This window comes from Monodelphis domestica, chromosome 6, assembly GCF_027887165.1.
Source record: "Monodelphis domestica isolate mMonDom1 chromosome 6, mMonDom1.pri, whole genome shotgun sequence".
Taxonomy (NCBI): Eukaryota; Metazoa; Chordata; class Mammalia; order Didelphimorphia; family Didelphidae; genus Monodelphis; species Monodelphis domestica.
The window spans coordinates 112,201,940-112,213,188 of NC_077232.1; the positions used below are offsets into that span (position 1 = coordinate 112,201,940).

At 31.3% G+C, this 11,249-nt stretch overlaps 1 long non-coding RNA gene across 2 annotated transcripts in view; it reads left to right on the top strand.

Moving 5' to 3' along the window:
- LOC103098017 (uncharacterized) overlaps positions 1–9,728 on the top strand; it is a 159,372-nt gene extending 149,644 nt beyond the window's left edge. For both annotated transcript variants that reach the window (XR_008912849.1, XR_001623017.2), the window contains exon 3: positions 9,500–9,728. This is a non-coding gene — a long non-coding RNA (uncharacterized LOC103098017). The remainder of the gene's footprint in view (positions 1–9,499) is intronic.
- The last annotated feature ends 1,521 nt before the right edge of the window (positions 9,729–11,249 follow it).

The following is an 11,249-nucleotide window of genomic DNA, read 5'->3' on the forward strand; positions in this document are numbered from 1 at the left end:
AAAAATACTAATGGTTTATATGGGTTTGTTTTATATCTTGCAATGCCACAACTTTCAAAAAGTTTTTTTTTTTAAGTTAATCGCTAGCATTCTTTAAGTATACCATCATATCATCAGCAGAGAGAGGTAATTTTGTTTTCTCGTCTATTTTTATTCCTGCAATTTCTTTTTCTTCTTCTATCACTATAGCAAATATTTTGAATACAATATTGAATACTAGTGTTGATAATAGACATCCTTCTTCACTCCTGATCTTATTGGGAAGGCTTAAATTTTATTCTCATTACAGATAATGTTTGCTTTAGGTTTTAGATAGATATTGTTTATTATTATTTTTTAAAGACTCCATTGGTTCCTATGCTTTTTATTGTTTCTTTTTAAAAAATAGGAATGGGTATTGCATTTTTTCTAAAACTTTTTTTGGCATCTCTTAATATTTAAATTAATTTGTTTTGGCCTTGCTATTGATATTGTAATTCATAATGAAAGTTTTCCTAATATTAAACCAGCCCTGCATTCTTGGTATAAATTCTACCTGGTCATAATGTATGATCTTTGTGATATATTGCTGTTGTCTTCTTGCTAGGATATTACTTAAAATTTTTGTATCAATAATCTTTAAGTTAATTCATCTATAGTTTTCTATCTCTGCTTTTGCTTTTCTTGATTTAGATATCAGCACCATATTTGTGTCATGAGAGGAATTTTGTAAGACTTCTGTTTGGCCTGTTTTTCAAAATAGTTAAATTATATTGGAATTGTTGTTTAAATGTTGGCAGAATTTACTTGTCAATACATCTAGTCCTGAGAATTTTTTTTTCCTCAGGGAGCACATTGATGGATTGTTCAGTTTCTTTTTTCTAAGACAGAGCTATTTGACTATTCTATTTAGTGTTCTGTTAATCTGGCCAGTTTATATTTTTATAAATATCCTTCTCTTTTAGATGGGCTGTCAGGTTTATCTGTATAGTAATTGGGCAAAATAACTCTTAATAATTGGTTTCATTTCTTCTTTGGTGATGCATTCAAACTTTTCAGTTTTGATTCTAGATATTTTGTTTTTTTCTTTTTTAATCAAATTAATCAATGATTTACCTATTTGTTTTTTCTTCAGTTTTATGGCAGTTACAGACTTTGTATCACAATATGAAGAATATAACCTTATTAAACTTTATATGAGGTGGGAAAGAGGGAGAAAAGCCATTATAGTTTTTTCAGTTCCATTTAAGACATCCTAGTTTTATTCATTTTTGAATGTTTTTAAAATTTCAACTTTATTCATCTCTCCTTTGATTTTCAAGATTTCTATTTTGGTATAAAAAGATTTCTAATTTGTTCTTTTTTCTAACTTTTTTTCTTAGTTGAATGTCCAGTTCACGGAACTATTTTCTTTTCTCTTTTATTTGTGTATGCATTTAGGAGATATGCATTTCCCCCTATGTGTTCTTTGGCTATATTCCTCGATTTTTGGAATATTATCTCATTTTTGTTATTATCTTTAATAAAACTATTGATTGCTTCTAGAATTTGTTTTTTGACCCATTCATTCTTTAGGATTAGGTTATTTAGTTTCCTATTAGTTTTTAATCTATGCTTTTCAATGCTTTGTTAAATAAAAATTTAATGCACTATGGTTTGAAAGGAGTATATTTAATATTTTTGCTTTTCTGCATTTTTGTGAGGTTTTTAAAATTCCTTAATGCATGGTCATTTTTTGTAAAGGTACCATGTATAGCTAAGATAAAATTATACTCCTTTCTATTTCCATTCAGTTTTTTTCTAGGTGTCATAAGTAATGTTTCTAGTATTCTATTTATCTCCTTGACTTATTTATTTCATGATTACATTTAAATAGTTCTGAGAAGGGAAAGTTGAGGTTCCCCAGTGGTATAAGTTTACTGTCTTATTACTCCTTTATTTAATTTAATTTTTTATTTAAGAATTTGAATTCAATGCAATCATTGCATATAATTTAGTGTTGGTATTATATCATTGTCTATGGTCCCTTTTAGCAAAATATAGTATCTTTGTTTGTCCATTTTGAATAGGAATATTTTTTTGCTTTTGCTTTGTCTGAGATAATTTTCTCATCCACTGAAAAATCTTCTTCTTACATGACACATTTATATGAGATAATTTTCTCCATTCTTCCTTTCCCAACCATTTTCTTCCAGGATATCCCTCTTTCTTACATATTCATGTTTTTTTTTTTGCCAAATCCCAATTATAGTTATCCCAAAATTACTGACTCACTCCCTGCACCCTCTATTTATTTAGAATACTTCTAAGTGCGTTAGTAATAATAAAGTTCCTAGAAGATAGATGTATCATTTTCCTGTTTAGAAAGGCATATATTTAACCCTATGGAGTCCCTTGTGATTTCTTTTTCATGTTTACTTTTTATATTTATATTTTTTCTTATGTTTGACAACTCACATTTTCTATTCAGCTCTATTCTTTTCATCAAGAACTCTTGAAAGTCCTCTAATTAATTAAATGTCAATATTTCCCTTGAATTCTAATCACTTTTACTAGGTAGCTTATTTTTGGTTGTAATCACACCCCTTTTGCTTTGTGGAATATTCTTCTTTAACGTGTAAGCTGCTAAAACTTTTGTTGTCCTGAATTTGTCTCCACAGTATTTGCTTGTTTGCTTCCTGACTCTTTTAAAATGATTTTTCTTTTATCTTGATTTTCTGGAATTTGGATATAATTTTCCCAGAAGTTTTCACTTTTGGATCTTTTTAAGTCTATCATCAGTAAATTTTTTCAATTTCTATTTCACCCTCTGATTTTAGGATATTGGTTCAATTTTCCCTAGTAATTTCTTTGCAGTATGATATTTAGGTTTTCTATTTTATCATGGAGTTCAAGTAATCTAATTATTCTTAAATTATATATCCCAAATTATTTTCCAGAGTAGTAATTTTAATGAGATATTTAATACTTTCTTATCTTTTTAATTCTTTTGACTTCATTTGGTTGTTTCTTGATGCCTCATGGTGTCATTAGCTTCTACTCATCTAATTCTAATTTTATATGAATTTTTTCTTCAGTGAGTTTTTGTACTTTTTTAGATGGCCAATTTTGCTTCTTAAAAAGTTATTTTCATCAATTAATTTTGTATATTTTTGTCCATTTGATCCATTCTGATTTTTAAGATTTTATTTTCTTCAATAATTTTGTACCTCTTTTACCAAATTAACTGTCTTTTTATACTTTTCTTCCCTTGCATTAATTTATTTACCTATTGTTTTTATCTATCACTCTATTTCATTTTGAAAATGGTTTTTAGCCATTTCAGGATTTATTATTGAGTTTGTATCCAAATCCCCACCTTTTTTCCCTTATAAGGCTTTACTTCTAGCTGTGTTAACTTGATTTTCTTTTTCTGAATTTTTGTCTTTCTCTTTCCTGTCACCAGAAAAGCTTATTTTGGTCATGTTCTTTTTTCCCCCTGTTTTTCACTCACTTCAACCCCATATATTGATTTTGATCTTTGTGTTAAAGTTGGGATCCTTTCCCAGTATGTGGGTGGAGAGAGACATTAATTGGTTTAAGCTTCAGGTTTTTTTTCCCCATACTACTGTTTTTAGAGAGTTTGGAGAGTTTGGATGTTTTCAGTGCTTCTAAGGTGATGTGATTTTGGGAGAGATGCGGTCACTGTTAAGTTATCTGATTGGGCGATTACTTAGGAGGAATCTCTACTCCTTTAAGATGCAATTGAAACTTTTTTTAGTACCCTTGTTCCTTTGTGATGAAAAAATATTGCCCTTCAGGGCTTCTGCTCTCTCTTAAATGAAAGTGCTCCTCTCTGATATATAAATATGACCCAGAATTGGGTATAATCAGTGGAGTGGCCAAGCAGCATCCAATGTTTGCATAGGGTTCCCTTATAATATCTTTCTAACAAGTTTCCAGATACCTTTACTGCCTATGGCTTTAGAGCTCCTGAAACTACTGCTGTTGCTTCTGTCCTCAAAATCTGGTTCCACCACTAGAGATATATCCACAAGGGCTTTGGGACATCCTCTACCCCTCTGCCATAGATCTCTCTTTACAACCTCCTACCTTGTTTTGGACTCCAGGAGTATCTCACTGTGAACTTTTGTTGGCTCTTCCACTCCAGATACATTATTTTAATGATTTTAGTCATGATTTTAAAGTTGTTTAATTACTTGGAGGAGAATGTTGGGAGATCTCAGCTGAGTGCTCTCTCTATGCCACCATCTTGGCTCTTCACCCAGAAGTCTCCCTTTAGCTTTTAAAGCTTGTCATATCTTGGCCTCAAACTATCTTACTAAGATTGTTTTACATCCTTGTCTGCCAAATTTCTATAATCTAGCCAAACTGTCTTTCTGTTCCTCACATACAATATTCTATATCCTTCTCCTTGCCTTGTCTCTGACCACACCCTATGCCAAGAATGAATCTTAAAGTTCTATATTAATGCCATACTTATTATGATTATGATTTTTATAGTTCCTATGGAATCTTTCATGTTAAAAATTTCATCAGTATAAAGTTATAAATGACACCTTTCCCAATTTCCTCAAAAGCTAGTGTCCTCACTACTAAAATATTTCATAACAAATTATTGAATATTTATTTTTATTTATTCCATTATATTTACTTTACATATTCTTTTTTATAATTTTCTTCCCTACTAGGATGAAAATTCCTACAGAGTAGAGGTTCTTTTATTCTTTGTATTTCTATCCACAATGGATAAAAAGTGTCTTGTAAGTAGGAGGCATTTAATTAAGGCTTATTGACTAATTGTATATTTTGATAAAGCAAGCTTAAATGTGGGCTGAGGTGGCAAAATAGAGATTAACCAGTAGTATATAAATGAAGCTACCATTTTACCAATTTCATCATTCTTTGACACATAGGATCATTTGACTTAAAAACTATGGAACTATTTTCGTGTTTCAACTACATAACTATTTCTTATGGAATTCAAGGAAGGGCTGTTAACAGACATCAGTCTGTCCAGTCATGTTAAAGAATTGTCACCATTATCATATATAACTAGCTAAAGATTTTGGAAGGCTTTTATGATGTATTGTTGGAGTAGAACATTTCTGTTAAATACACTGAAAGGCTAATGATTTAATGGTTTGAGGTTCTTTTTAAACTGCAGATTTTAATTAAAGATACTTTGCCTTTGGGCTGGTTTATGCTTTTGCAGGATAAACGTGGAAATATGCCACATTTAACAGAGAGGAAAAGGATTATTTTCTGAGATATAGGATGATAGATATCTAAAATTATGTTTAAATGTAATTGCCAAAGGTTTGATCTTGAAACTGTCCTGATTATCAAGACTATTATAAATAAAATCCTATAAATATGGACTTCCAATGCAAATTTCCAAGCATTTCTCCAACACTGCTATATGCAAGCCACTGTGCAGGTACTAGAGAAACAGTCTTTGACATCAGAGAGTTTATATTTAACAGGTGAAAGTATGCGTTGCCTATTATTATTAAAGTAGTTAGAAATGCATTTTTGTGAAATTTTTCTTTGATTATTTGTGGGGTGAGCAAAGAGAAGGCATAGTGAGGAGTTCCCTAAAATAAATATAATGTTATCAGGTACTAACTACATTTTGTACACATTGTTTATTTCAACTTCCCCATATTTATTAGGTTTATAGCATGGATGGCATAGAGTATTGTCCAAGTGAACCAATAAAATTTTAAAATGGATAAAACATTTCTGATGAGAGAGAAAGAGATAGGGAGAAAGAGACAGAGACAGAGAGAAACAGAAAGAAATCTGAAGGGAAAGGCAGATAAGACATTTTGCAAATTATGTATGCATGTGTATGTGTGAAAATATGGCATAAGAAACCCAAATGGTAAAAATAAAGTTGAAATTACTTTTTTGCACCAAACCCCCAAGTTTAGCATTTAAAGCACATAGTCTACATCTCTCCAACTTTTCTAGATTTAATTCATATTTCTTCAAGTATTCAGTTCTATTCAAACTAGTCAATTTGCTATTCCTCAATCCATCATTTATTATATTTAGAATGCTCTCTCTTCCAACTTTGGTTTAAGTTTTAGTTAAGCACCTCTTTTCTAGAGAACTTTTTTCATTTGTTGTAGTTTTTAGTATGCTTTTACTACATCAATTTATCTTATGCTCATTTGACTTTGTAAATGATGGTCTGATTCAAGATACTTTGACAAATTCTATTTCAAAATAGGCTTTCCAAGAGAAGTAGTGTCCCCTTTAACTGCTATACTACTGCTGATTGAACTCTTTCATTTATGTTATTTGATCAGGCTTTGAAAAGACTATATAGCATCTTGGCTCTGATGTAAATAATACTCACTAGAGTATATTCTGATAACTATTTTTATTTTTTTGTAGAAATTGTCCTGATTATTAAAAATATGTAATTTGATGTTCTTTAAACTAATTTTGTTAAAGATTTATTGATTTTGTGATTATTTTAAAGGATTAGCTTTTAGTTTTACCTATTAGTTTTACTTAATTGCATATATCTAATTCCATTTGATTATGAGCCCCTAGAAGGCAGAGACTGTTGTTACCTTTCTTTGAATTCTAGCACAGTGCCTGGCACATATTAAGCACTGGATAAATGCTTGTTGACTTGATTTTATGTGAATATGGACTTTTAATTTTGACATTTTATTTCTCTTCTACTTTTCAAGATTTCCTTTCTTTATTTTTAATTTATTGTTTTTTTCTAATTTTAGTTGTTTATTTAGTTCATTCATTATCTTTTTCTATCTTCATAATCTTTAGTCCCTGAAAACAATCACACACACACACACACACACACACACACACACACACACACACACACACACACATAGAGATAGAGAGTGCTTTAAGTGAGTTTCAAAACTTTTGGTCTGTGATCTCACTGTTATATAGTTTTAAGTTGTTTACATGATTTATTCCTTCATTTTCTCATTGTTCAGGATATCATTGTTAGGTCTTTATTTGTGTATATGATTTTTATTTCTTGTGGTCTCTGCATTATTCTTATTTTAATTGTTTTATGGTCTTTAAATGATTTTTTAAAAGTCTTCCTTTCTCCATTTATTTGTATTTCTTTGTGACTTACTATATGTTACAGTTTTTATAAAGGTGCCGTATGGAGATGAGTATACATATACTCATCTCCATACGGCACCTTTAGATTATATATATATATATATATATATATATATATATATATATATATATATATATATAATCTTCTTTAGTGGTCCCATTATAGATATGCCATAAAACTCATTTTTATATTTTCTTTATATTATACCAACTTTCCCTTCATGAAACTAGGTACTATGACATTTGATGCATATAATATTGGTTCATTTTTAAATGGTTTCCTAAGGCATATGATTTCCTTGTTCATAGCTAAAAACAACAAAAACAAAAAAAGGAAGTCAGTGGCAGTATGCTATAGTGGATAGAAGCACTTTTGATTTTGAGTCAGGGAAACTCATTTTGAATTCTAAGTCTGCTACTTACTCCATGTATATTGAGCAAGCCATTTCTGGTCTTTGGGATTCCCTTTCTACCCTTGTAAGATGAGGAGATTGAGTTAGATAGTCTATAAATTCCATTTTCCTAATACATTGTAATCAAATGTCACCATAATATTGCAAAGTCCTACTATTATGCCACTTGGCCAATTGCTTGAGATGCCTTTTAGGTTGTTTATAGTGTATGTGAGCTAGTTATTGGCATCAGGATGTCATTTTACTTCTTGTCACCACATTTTTCACCATATATGAATGGAGCTATTAATGCTTTCTCTGATATTGTTTCACTTCTTAAAGGAATATGTCAATATTCAGGTTATTATTGATTTTATCAGTGCATTTGACAAGATAATTTATCTCACACTATCCTTATTGATGAGATAGAGACATGTGAATTAAATAATGGGAAACTTGGGTAGATCTGGAAATGAAGAGTGTGGATGAAGTCAACTGACAGAGAAGACTGGATGATAGAGGTAAAGGAGTCTGTCCTTGACTATGTTCTCTTTAACATTTTAATCAATAGTTCAAATAAAGATATGTATATGGTTGTCAAAATTTAAGATTAAATTGAACTAGGAGGAATTAGTGATTTAATGAGGGACAGTGACAGAATAAAAGAATTTTAGCATTTTTGTACAATGAGCCTAATTTGAGGAGTAGCAATTTAACAGTCATAAACATTTTAAAATATCTTGAAAAGTATAGAATAGGAAATTTGATATTAAACAACATTCCATGTATAAAAACCTGGGGATTTAGTGAAATACCTGCTTAATAACCCAACAGTATGATAAGGAGATCATATACACTGTAATCTTGGACCACATCAACAATTTTAGTTTATATGAACTTGAAACTCTAAAAGGGCCATAGGATTCAGAAGGTGAGAGATGACATCCATCCTCACTATATACTGCCCTGTTCAGTCTGCCTCTGGAAGATTGTTCACTTTTACATACCCCATTTTATGGGCATTATTAACAAGTTGACCTTGTCCAGAGCGTGTCTTCATATGACTAGATGCCAATTGGCCAGGGATGTTAAACGAGGCTTCCTTCTGGTATGTGGGTTAGAGCAGATGACCTTTGAGGCTTTTCCAACTAAGATTCCATAATTCTCTGAGTTGTATCGAAAGTACATTCTGTTTGTTATATTGTATAATATACAGAGAAATTGGATCAAATTCACATTGTGAGCCTGATTTCATTTTATTCTGCACTCTTGCTGAAGTCTTCCATAGATTCCAGTCAGTCAACATTAAGTGCCTAATGTACTGAACATTACTAAGTATTTTGCCACAAGAATAGAACTTATCAGTTTTTATGTTTTGCTCTTAAAATAGCTGATGGTTGTCCTTTGAAAGAATCGTGAATGTGTGAATTTTATCCTCAGACAGAAGAGATACATTTCTCTCTTGTTGGCAATAGTTGGTATAAAACTATTTGTCTTCACCCCTCCATCCCTCTTTGTCAGTGTCAGTGTTTTCTTAACAGTAGACATCTTATAGATGTGACAACGGGGATAAGGAGATCAGACTGTTTTCCCCTTTTTCTCCACAAGAAGATCCCTCTATTAAAGCAAATCATATTAACTGTTTTGCCGACATAAAAATGTCATAAAGTTTTTCAAATGAATAGGTACATAGATACAGTCTGATATCTTTCTTACTAATGCTGAACTGCTGCTATTCTTACTCTTTTTATTTTTCTCCTTCATGTCTATAAAGGAGAAAATTCACATTCCTTTGCTACTCCATACTTAATTTTATGCTAAAAATTCTGGACTTCTGTTTATATCTGGCTTCTATGTGTCAAAACCCCTTCACTCTCAGTCACAACTGCAGAATATAGTTTTCATGTTATTTCCGTTTAGCTCTCTTAGGAACTTCTACAGGGATGGGGAGAAAAACAATGTTTGCTTTCTGAAATTACCCTCGGTTCTTTTCTTTTCTCTTTACATAGGATCTTAGACTGGGGGCACTGGACCTGGAAATGACCTTGGATTTCATCTAATCCCATACCTTCATTCTATAATCAAGAAAACTGAGGCCCAATACCACATCTTCAGTCATTTATCTAAGGTCACATAGGTATAAAGATCACAAGCAGAATTTGATACCAGATTCTCTGACTCTAGAGTCCAACTGCACTTTCCATTGTACCAGAAACAATAAAATTACAGTGACACAGAGTCTCTGAGACTGCTGAAATATCATTGGAGTTTTTTTCATCTGAATCCATACACTCAAGAAATCACATCTGCTGATAATGAATAAGTAGAAAAATACTTCCTACAACTCTGAGATTATTACTATTTTTTAATCAGAAGAGAGGAGCTTTAAAATCTTCCACATAAAGATATGCAATGTCATCTTTTTGAAGCAGACCTTTAACTTTTAATTGAACATTGCCAACAAAATTTAAATAAAATCACCAGGTTTAAAACTTAGGCACTTCTTAATTTCCCTTAGCAGTGTCTCCATACAAAATGAGATTACAACTGCTGTAGTTCAAAAGTTTTCAAATAAATTATAAAAATGCTTGTGTTACTATTAAAATCATTTCAAAAAATAGCATTTACACTGAAAACAGCAAACTTTTAAACTAATTCTAGAGTAAATTCATCATATAGCCTGGGTAAATTTTTGTAGGTGAAAACTTTATACCAGTGCTTTCTTCCTTCAGTTGACTAAGTTTCTGTTCATTGAGGGGTGGGCAAGGGGGAAGCCTTGAATGTTTCCATAATGAATATTTCTTTGTCTCACACATAACTGAAAGGACCATTATTCTACCTCCCATCACTAATGAGATATAACATTTTTTCCCCTGTTAAAGAGGATTAAATTCCAATTGTAGAAATTTTTATCTACCATTTAGTCACAATTGTAAACATTCTACCAGCAGGTATATTTTCCCAAATATTATGTTTAAGAAAGGAGATAATTTCATTGAAAGCCAAAAAAATGCCATTAAACTTCAAAACTAGCCAAGCTACAGGATTTATATTTGGAACTCTGCTAAAGTACTTATGTGTTAGACTATTTAATTTTGAGCTATGATTTTACCAGGGGTGAAAAATGTTCAAAAATGTAGCTACTCTTAAAATTCTAATTTTCTAAAGGGCAAGTAAAGAACAGTTCTTTGGAAAATGTGTTTCAAGGTTGATTATCTCACAACTGGAGCCAGGCTTGGCAAGTTCTGATCAACCACCCATATCATTAATACAAACAACAATAACATTAGTGGAAAAATCATGCTCAACCTTTTTGTGTCTGTGCATGCAAAAGATGTAAGAAATGTGGGTCCATGGCTCTGATGAGTTATGGTATTGATTAACCTGGATTTATATGGTTCTTAAAATGCCATGTCTAGTCCAGAAGAGCAAATTATGCTGCTAACAGTTCTTTTTAAACCATATGCTTACTCAGAACTTGTAAGGAGAATATAGTCTCTAGGGTTATGAAGATGAAACTGTATTTTTAAGAGTACACTGAATCTACTTTGTCCTTAAGAACTTTGCTACCAATGCTAGTCTATTGATTTATAGCATCCTATTAATAGAGATCCTTCCATGTAAATTATTTGAGCAGCACTTGGGATTGGTTTTGCCTCTATGAAGATTAGATTTGGCTCTCCTCTGATTATAACAATGAGGTTACTTAACTCTTCCTTGATTGTGAGGATTAAATTGTAATCCCAAGTCTATTTTTAC